A 10624-nucleotide genomic window follows, 5' to 3' on the forward strand; every position below is an offset into this window, starting at 1 on the left:
CATGAGTGCATATCCATAATCAGTTAACTGTTATTTTTTTCTCTATTATAAGAAAAAAATATATAAATGTATAATAATATAAAAAACAAAACTATTACTGAATGTGCCTCCATGAAGAATCTCCTCCCCAATAGGTCCCTTCACCCTCAATAGGACACCCCCAACACCTCCATCCCCATCAACCTCCCCCCACCCCCCACCCACAAAACACAATAATGATAATAATAGAAATTAAAATAAAATATATACACATACATGTACAGTACATATACATAAACTTATTCACAGTACACTGAACTTATCTATTTTCCTCCATCAGATATGGAGGTGACATTTCCACCTGGATGACAGCACATAATCAGCAAGATGGCGATGCTCTTCATCCGAGGGAATTGCCTGCCCGTTCTCAGATATTAGATAATCCTGGGACATTCCAGCCCTCACCTGAACGTTCTGCTTCTTCCGCCACACCACCCAGCGATGCCCCCAAGATGCTAAGTCAGAGCCTTGTCAGCTCCAGATTTGACTACTTCAACTCACACCCTACTAAACTGCCTGCATTCTCAGATTCCCCTCCACTGATTTGCTCCCTGGACGGGCTCCCTATTGCAGCTCACATTATGATCAGGATTCTAATTCTAGTCTACAAGGCCAGAAAATGACCAGCTCCTTAATACCTCCCGGCCTGGATAAAGTGCTGTACTGTTGTTCTTTCTCTGTGACCTACAATTGCGGCATTCTTGAAGTTGTCTTCTCTTTAAGGGTTGAGTGGACAATCACCAAGACTTCGCTGTGTACTGTTGCCTAATTGGTTGAATGAGTTGAGCTGCAGGCATCATAACTGCAAAGTCCCTTGCTGTTTGTGAATGCTGATTCAATAGCCACTTATTCAAAAAGCACTTTGATACTGATTTACTTTTGTACTAGGAATACACTTCTACCTGCTGCTCTGTTTATAATACAAACATATGTTTGTTGTGCTTTGACTCTAGCAGTGAACAGGTTAGGTAGCAGTTTTCTACTTGTCATATGGCATATAATATACTGTATATGTTACATTTTAGAATATGGTAGATTCCATCATGAAATACGACATTTACCATAACATGTATTTATGGTTTCAGCACATATTGTACAAATTGATAACTTAAAAATACATTTGATTTGCTAAAGTTACATTGATTCTCCCTTGTCCTTATTTCTCAATGTATTTAACCTCAAATGATACAGGTTTGGTTTGTCTTTTTAATCATAAGATATGGTATTGTCTTGCCTCACAGATATCATGATATACAATAAAGACAGAATGAACTGATTTATTTTCCATCACTTTGGCTTGTCCAAAATCCAACGTGTACCACATACACACACACTCCTTCTTATGACTATAAGGTGATATGGCTACACTGCTATGAAAAACATACTGTATATTATCAGCGTCACAGTTGTGGATTATAAAGATTGTATTTACATGTTTTTGTGTTATTTTGTGCTGGTATTTGCATATTATCTTTATTTTCTTAAACATTACAAAATGCTTCTAAAATAAATGTTTATTTATACTCGAATTTGGCTTTCTGTGGCACACACTACTGGTCAACATGAGCTACCAAAATTATTATGAAGTGTGCCAGGCCTTGCAGTCCCAAGATAGAAAGGGGGGGGGGGATTTTGGCCGAAATCCTCCCCCCCTTCTAATTTCCTTAATTTTGTCACTACAGTCAAATACTTTCTATGGAACAAACTTCATGTCAGGATAGGCAACCGAAATTAATAATTAATGTATGTGTGTTATATTAAACAGAGGGAGTAAAATGTAGGCAAGCAATAAACATTTCAGAACAACTACTAGTCGAATAAGACATGGGAGAGATGACGAATTTTGGCAAAGAGATTTATTTTTAGACTAATACACTTGAAACAAATAGTCACCCACTTGACTAGAAATACTATAAGTACTGCCTTCTGAGATAAAAGGTCAACGTTGTTGCGCACCAGGATGAGGAGCTTAACCATCTTACAAAACATTTAAACAATATTTAGATGCAACCCTACAGAAAACTAAAAAGGATCGATTCATTTGACAACATGAAGTCAAATAATTTAGTTTCTGTACAAAATAGGGGCCATTTCACCCCAAGTAAACATGCAACAATTATATTTAAATGTATATGGAAAAAAGAAAAACAGCTGATTGGTATCAAAAGTGGTAAAAGAATAAACACAAACAGTTCAGTGGTCACCATGAGAGTAGTCTTCTCTCGATCTTTCTCTTCTCTCTAGTGCCTCCTGGCGGAATAAGACACTCTGTCTCTCCAGCTCTGTTCTCCTCTCTGTCCCTGGCCTGTCTGTCTGACCAGCAGTGTGCATCTCTGTGTGTGCAAAGGGGATCCAATCTCTCTGTTCAAAGCGGTTACTGTCCGTTCCTCCAGCAAGTACCTGCCTGGTAGGTGGCACCAGCCTGCCCTATGCAGCACTTGGGTCCTGTCTATGGAACGAAAGCCCGGTGCTGAAGCAGGACTGGGTTTGAGTTCTGAGATCAGGTTTCTGATGTCACTCTGTGGCCCAAACCCTGTGGGGTCTGGAAGGCAGACCAGGGCCTGGGAGAAGAAGACAGTTGGTTCTGTCTGTTGTTGTAGTTCTGGTACTCCACCAGTTCTGGTTTCAGTTCTGGCTGTGTATTGCGGGACTTGTTGGATGGGGCTGACAGGGATCTGTTTACAGAGGGGTCCAGAGGGGTGTGTGTGGTGCCCCTGTACCAGGCCAGGTGGAAGTGGAGGGGTCCGGCTGTATTGGGTCTGGTCCCACTGCTTAGTCTCCTAGTGGAGAGGTGGGAGAGGGGTCTGAACCTGAAGGCACAAGTGGTCAGAGGTCTCCTGGATTCTGTGTTTAAAACCCTAAAAGGACAAAGGTCAACTCCGTTAGGTCCAATGACCTGTAACTTTCTCTTAGATCCTATGGAAATGCAAGAAGAAAATGTTAGAATTTTAAATTGTGTAGGAGCTAAAGAAGGCTTACTGTTGTAAGTCTCTGGTCAGTGTGTGATCAGACCCCAGGAAGCAGATGTACAGGTCCAGACCTCTCTGCAGCAGTTCAACAGCCTCTCTATTCTCTGTCTTACCGGAGCCATGAAATATCTGCCTGCCTGCCATAACACACACAATCTAAACATATTACACTCTGTGTAGTTGCTAACAGTCTAGAAAAAAAGTGTAAGAATGATTGAGAGTTGTGGTGCTTCTGTTTGAAAAATGAAATAATTACCAAGTTTGACCAAGGTGCGTGCGAGGCTGCATCCCTTCGCCTGAAGACGTGGCGATGTGGGGGACAAAGCTTCATGTCCTGGTCTTTGACGTGCACCGTGTGTCGATACAGCTCCACTGCTAGCCTCTGCCTCAACCTGAACACGTCACATCTTCACCACACTGTAACATTCATATACTGTGACTGACTGAGTAAACTACTGAGGAGGGGATGAGAGGAGGAATAGAGAGAAGAGGGAGAACAATGACAGAGAAGAAACTACTGAGGAGACGATGGAGGACACAATTAATGACGAAGAAGAGGAGAAGAAGACCCAGAAGAACACTAGAAGAGAAGTAGTCTCACCCTGCGCAGGTGTTGGCCAAGACGTCTGCCAGGCACTCCTCCACCTCCACCACTAGAGGGTGCTCTCAACCATACCAGCGCCTCCTGGTCTTTCAAGGCAACCTGGAGGTGCTTCTCAGAACCATGTGGGTTTTGCAGGCTGAGTCTGTCACATACACATTTTTTTTTTTTAAATCATGACATTAATCTTAGCTTGCCTAAATTGAGACATACAGTATCAAAAGATATTCACATGGGTTTAGGTCTAACAACAGCAAAAGACATAGAAACACCTGTAGCTGAACCTATGAAGTATAGAAACGTCACACATGAGACTATACCTAGTTATGCTATTTAATACACACCTGTGGATCCCACAGAGCAGTGATACAGTGGCGTCAGCACACAGGTGGAGTTTGTGGTGTCCCATATTGATGATGTCACTGAGTATCTGAGAGGCCTCGATGGTTCGGACGTCTGCAAACAGCAGCTGGCAGAGTACACAAAGCAACTGACCTGATAGGGACGAAACATGACGTTGTGAATGAAAAAAATACATAATCATGCTGCTTATTTAAAAACCTGAGACCCATATTGCCCCGACTCTCTGGACAGATACCCTTTCCAACAGTGATTCTCTCATGTTTCTCAAGGCAGGTAGTGGTGAGAGTCTGGGCGGTCTTCAGAGCTGATCTACAGTATGTCTCTGCCTTTCTGTGCTGGTCCGTCTCCACATAGAGCTCAGCCAAAGTCTGCTGCACTGTCAGCAGTAACATCACACTCTCCCTGTTTCTGTCCTGCTCACTAGCCTGAATTGACAGGAAATTGGGAAGCAGAGCGATCATTTCAGCAGGCTGTATGAAAGCCTTTCATAATTGAGTGAAAGTCTATACACTAAGAACATGATATGGTATTACTAGAGCAATTACAGTGTTAAAGTAAAGTCTTAGCATATTGGCTAGGATTTAAAGGGAAAATCCACTCCAACTATGGTATTTTTTTAATTAGTCCACTGTTGATATAGTCCCGAAATATTCTACATGTCAGCAAGTTAAGTTTTATTTTGCATCATCATGATGATGTAGCCGGTATCAACAGTGAAAGAAAATAAAGTGTCCCTTTAAGAGTGAGTGGTGGATCTAACTAACCTGTGTGAGGGTGTTCTCAGCCTGCAGTGGGATCTGCTCTGCTTCCCCCTTCCTGTTCAGACAGAGCAGCAACTCAGAGACCAACATCTCCACTCTCCCTTTCACACCTGGATCCCACTGACAACCATCTTCTACGGGTGGGGAACAAAAAACAAAAACAGTCATAATCACTGGTCACATAGGATCACTGATGATGACTGGTAACAGATCACTAAGACATCGTCAATAGTCAATTTGTTATCAGTGAAGACTAATTACTGTTGCCGTCACTTTTGGCCTCAGTCATGAAGGCCCTGTTGCTGTGTACCTCTCTCTGCTCTGAATTGAATGGAAATAATAGCTACATTATTTACGGATGGTATCTCTACAGTTTTGTGACATTCAATGCTGAATGCGTGTTGAAATGTGCAACCATGATGATTTTACCTGTATGTGTAGCAGGAGGGAATGCCGATCGTCCTGACTGGACAAGAGTACGAGGGTGGCTTCCCTTACCCAGCAGGCTCTGGTACGAGGTGTAGGGGTCATAACCTCTGAGGATCAGGAGAGTCCAGTACCTGACAACATCCATTCTCAGCTGAGGAGACTGTCTCCAAGTTGTAGACAGGTGCTCTACAGTCCTTGGGTCAGATAGTAAGTGGATACCGTTATGTAAACAAATGATGGATAAACATGCGAATTTGTAATCCGATAAAAAGGCTCACCCAGTTTAAGTGTTAGGGTAAATATATGATGACAGTTAATCTGCGGCTAAACTATTTTCCCCAACAGTAACTGTGTGCCCCTAGCATCCTTATGTGTGAAGTGTATGTCCATGCTCTTACTGTGGCTCTATGAAGAAGGTGTGTAGCTCCCCCCAGGCCTCACTCTGCTCCAGGTGCCAGTGGAGCTCCTCCAGGATCTTAGGCCAGCTACAGAGCTCCCTGCCCTGCCTCTGGAAGAACTGGCTGAGATGGTAGCCCTGTCTGGTCCTCCTCAAGCCACCTTGAACCTTTACCGGGACGGACCCCCACAGATCAAAAAATAGAAGACTAAGGAGAAGTGGAAATGAAATGATTGGTCAGTTGGACTCCTTAGTGCAGAGTCCAAGAGTTCCACTTACATGCAGATACTCCACTTTCATTGTTAGACAAAGATGATCAATCAAGTAAAAAGCACCACCATGTTGGAAAGACCAACAAACGAAGGCCATTGTAGAATGTCCATTCTATGCTTTCTATTTATAGGCTGGTAACTTCCGCTCCTGTCTGCCCCTCACTCACTCAGCAGGAGGAGGTCCATGGCTTGGCCCAGTGATTGGTGGGTGAGGCTCAGTGTTCCATTGGGTCTCTCCTGAACCCAGGGCCCAGCAGCAGTGCGGGACCAGGCCCACTCCAGAGGTAGAACCTGTAAGTACCCAGGGTAACCAAGAACCTCCAGCAGGACTAGGACCTGCTCCTCAGTCAGCCCAGCATGGGAGAGGTGAACGAGGCAGAGTGTCCCATACCCGGCCTCAGATCTGGAGAGAAGGAGGCAGTAAAGGTTAGATACAACAATTAATCATAGAATGCCATAACTAACAATGTTAATTCGTCACCTTTATTGAGAAAATATTACAGTGGTTATTCTCGCTGTATGGCACTTTAAAAAAAAATCACAACTGCATAACTAGAGAGGGTAAAGATGATCCCACCTATGTTGGACACCTGAGAGGTAGGTCCTCCTGTTCCAGTGCTGGCTGGACTGGCTGTACCCTCACTGACCCCGCCATAGTCATTGATCCAGTGCTGGCTGGACTGGCCGTACCCTCACTGACCCCGCCATAGTCATTGATCCAGCGCTGGCTGGACTGACCGTACCCTCACTGACCCCGCCATAGTCATTGATTCAGCGCTGGCTGGACTGACCGTACCCTCACATGACCACCCAGGCCAATAGTCCCAGTTGATACCAGTGCTGGCTGGACTGGCCGTACCCTCACTGACCCCACCATAGTCATTTGATCCAGTGCTGAATCACCCTGGCCCACAGCTCTGCCATAGAATCCACTTCCACATACTCCTCTATCAACTCCTCCTCCTCCTCCTTTCCCCTCAGGATGCTGCACTTCTGCAGCTCGCTAGCCACCACCGCCAGCAACAGCTGCAGGCGGTCCATTCCCTGCCTGGTATTGGTTCCAAGATGAATTGCAGCAGGGTGCTGTGCGGCTCCTGGCAGGGCAGGGTGTTGGAGCAGGACGCTGCGGCGGACCCAGGGGTCTGACAAGCCGGGCCAGGGGAGGGTTGAATGTCTGGGCTGAGGTTCAGCCTCTGGTAGGTTACGTCTGTGGAGGTCGCTGGGATGAGGATCTTACACTGGGGAGGCAGAGGGTCAGGGAGCCAGCATAGGTCCTTCACCTGACAATGAATGAACAAACGTTAGGAATTCATGTTCACTATATCAAATAATATGCTTTGTTTTTCATCTTGATTTATTTGAATGATATCAATGTAAAATACACTGTACAAGAACCCCAACTGGTAGTGGTCTGGGCAAAGTAAGCATTACCTCCTGCATTGAGAGCCCGAGGGTCCCGGTCAGTCTGTCCAGTCCGTCCAGAACCAGAACACAGGGTCCCAGAAGAGAAGGCCTGAACCAAAACATGACTGGGCTTTACATGGTGCTAGGCAACCGCCCTCCAACTCCAAACCTCAGGCCTGGGGCCCTAGTACAGAGACACAATAACAACCCCTCACTCCACTCAGCCTGGGGGTCTAGTACAGAGACACAATAACAGTAAATGTGGAGCCTTAACAACGACTTAAAGGGAAATACCACTCAAAAACAATATTTTGGTATTGGTTTCATTAGCCCACTGTTGATACAGTCCCAAAATGTTTTGCACATCAGCAATCAAGTTTTCAAGATATAGAACTTTTCACGTATGATGCGTGCACTAATGAAACAAATACCAAAATGTAGTTTTTTGGTGGAATTTTCATTCAAAAAGTTTTCCTCCTGGGCTGCACAAAAAAGAAATACTAAAAACACTATTAGCCTCTTTGTCTATGGCCGTCTGTTTATGCCATGGCCATGTGTGTCACTGAACCACAATGTATCTGCATGTATGACATGGTTGGTATATCTTGTAGTTTATTTTTTGCTGTTTTCTTGTATTATCATGTTGATTTGTTTATTGTTTGTTCTCAGGGCACCATTGAGAATGAGACCCTGGTTTCAATTAGGTTCCCCTGAATAAATCAAATGTATATATACATTTTTTTTTTTTAAATACCACACTAGTTACTTAGAAGAGTGAGATGAGAGGGAACCATCGGTCTGTCTCACCAGTCTAGACCAGACGAGTGGTATGATAATGTTGACCTTGTTTCTTTCTTAAGAACAAGGTCAGTGTTGGGTTTCACACAAAGTAAATACATATATATTTTTTTAAGTCAGTAAAGAAATACATCTTATCTAGCAGTAAAGGTTATATTCACAGGAAAAGTAATTTGGTGTAAACAAATTTCTGAATAAATGTCAAATTGGGAATGTAAGTATACAACAGTGCAATAACAGGTTACATTTGGAATTGACAGAAGTGTCATATGTTGATGTCATTGTAGTCATTTCTAACCTTCACAGACATAGGCAATAACACTCTGGAGTGTTTACCATAATGGGCCAGGCGTAGCACAGTGGTGATGTCTCTCAGTACAGATCTGATATCCACACTGGAGCTGCTGATTCCACAGAAGTGAGGGATGGCCAGGATTCTAGGATTCTTCTTCCGGAACTCCTGAAGACACCAGGCGGCCAGTGGGGACCACTTCCCACAACCCCTCTCACCACAGAGCAGAAAAATAGACCCCCCGGAATCACGTTTGTCATGGTCACTGAAGGAAAAAGGAAGTACAGTCAAAATATGTTTTTCATTGCTAAAAAATATCTGAACACTATGAATGCATAACTCCATCTATCTGCATCTCACAGTAATTCATCACTGAATCCAGCTTAGTGTGGTCACCAAAGTTCTTACCCTGTTAACTTGGTTGAATTCCTTGAAGTTGCTAGACTCTGAGACGTGTCAGAATGAGTGAGGGAGGCAGTAAATGTGTTGAGTTCCTCCATGACAGCAGTGGTCTGGGTGGAGGGGGCAAACCAGCGACACAGAGCCTGGACAGCACTTTCGTGACAACATCTATCAAGGGAGTCCAGGAGGCCTAAAGAGCAGGGGAGAAAGCACTGCTTTAGGGCTTGGAAGATACGGCAGACCACTGAAAAACACAATAAATATGAACCGGACTGAGCTACGTTAGTCATCTTCGCTGTCTTTTCAAAGCTGGTTGAACTAAATTGAATTCAACAAAGTAGATGTAAACAGAACTAGATCAACTAACAGAACTGAGCTGCACTGGTTCACTTACCTGAACAGGTTGGCTGCTGGTCCAGGGACCCATAGAGCTGTTCCATGAGGCCCCTCCAGTCCATCTTCACTAGGTCCCCCAGATCCTGCAGCGTTCTGAAGAACCTTACAGGTTGCAGGCTGTCCACTACCCTGTTCTTCACCTCCCTGGCTCGGTGTCTCTCCTCCTCTGTCTGTTTGGAGAACATGCTCAGCTACGACCTCTGACCTTAATCTGTGTTCCTGTCTTCATTCTCCTCTTCCCCCTGGAAAGAGTAGTCTCTGAAGTAGAAGAAGCAGTGTCTGGTGTCACCCATCAGGGCTGCCTGGGTGATCTGCAGCTCTGTCAGGGAGTCCTCCCTGTGAGGACCCAGGGGTAGCCTCCCTCCACTGCAACATGCAGGTTCCTCTTCACCCCAGAGGGCTTCTCGTTCTGGACCGGCAGCTGGGAGAGGTGTGGGGTCCTGCTCCGGCCTAAAGGGGCCATATCGGTGGCCCAGGAGGCAGATGAAGGAGGAGCGGGTGATAAGGTCTAGGCTGATCTTCAACTGCTGGGAGGAGAGGGAGGTATTATTGTCAGGGAGGTCAGAGGGACGATGGCTCCCCCAGTCAACCCACTGGGTGTCCAATGGTCTGAAGCAGGTGCCTCTGGCCTGGCAGAGGGCATCCAGGTGGGGGAACACCTGTGTTCTCAGGTAGTACGGAACACAGCACGGGCTGGAGAGGAGCAGTGACAAGAGGGGCGGTGGACCGGCCTCCCTGCTGTGGGTCCATCTCAGGCCGTTGTAGCTGTGACCTGCTGTGCCTGTCTGAACAAAATAATGAAAAACAAGCATATCAGGAATAATCATCAACTAGATATCTAGGTACAGTGTTTTGCAAGTACATGGTATTATTGGTGTAAATATGCACTGCAAATTCATGACATGCAGGGAACAGTGCATATTTCCCCACATAAAACTGCTCAGTGACTGGATATCTACAGAATTAGCGGGAACATTTAATAACAAGTAAGATAAACATCTAAATTAAGATTAACTCTTACCTAATAAAACCTAACATGTGAAAACATCTAGCTTGATGTAGGCCTAACCTATAACATAAATGAACAATTGAGTGTGTCAGATGTGTTACGTGTTTGGTGGACTGTTGACAGGACCCATTTGAAGCTGCATCGCGTCTTCTGACTGGCCATTCTTCAGGCAGAAGTTACCGGAAGCGAAGGCATAGAGAAATGGATTCAGGCAACTGTTGGCATAGGTCAGTAATACAACAAAAGACAACTTGGTAGAGAAGTTTTTCAGGTTTTCACATTTTGGCCAAATGTCCTGACATGTTTAGGATGATAACAACTTGGAATGGCATTAAACCGATGACAAAAGTCACAATGATGCTGGTCACAAGTCTAGTCATCCTGGACTTTCAAAAGAAAGCTGAATGTTTCACTGTCTTACGGAGGCGGATGTAGGATGTTAGTAGGAGGGAGACAGGTAATACTAATCCAAGTATCGCCATCCCGCCCCCC

At 44.9% G+C, this 10624-nt stretch overlaps 1 pseudogene; it reads right to left on the reverse strand.

The window, feature by feature from the left end:
• Positions 1–1901: 1901 nt before the first annotated feature.
• The window catches only part of LOC111981058 (tetratricopeptide repeat protein 41-like), a 10147-nt pseudogene continuing 1424 nt past the window's right edge, over positions 1902–10624 (reverse strand).

The sequence above is a fragment of the Salvelinus sp. IW2-2015 genome, linkage group LG3, assembly GCF_002910315.2.
Source record: "Salvelinus sp. IW2-2015 linkage group LG3, ASM291031v2, whole genome shotgun sequence".
In the NCBI taxonomy this organism is placed as follows: Eukaryota; Metazoa; Chordata; class Actinopteri; order Salmoniformes; family Salmonidae; genus Salvelinus; species Salvelinus sp. IW2-2015.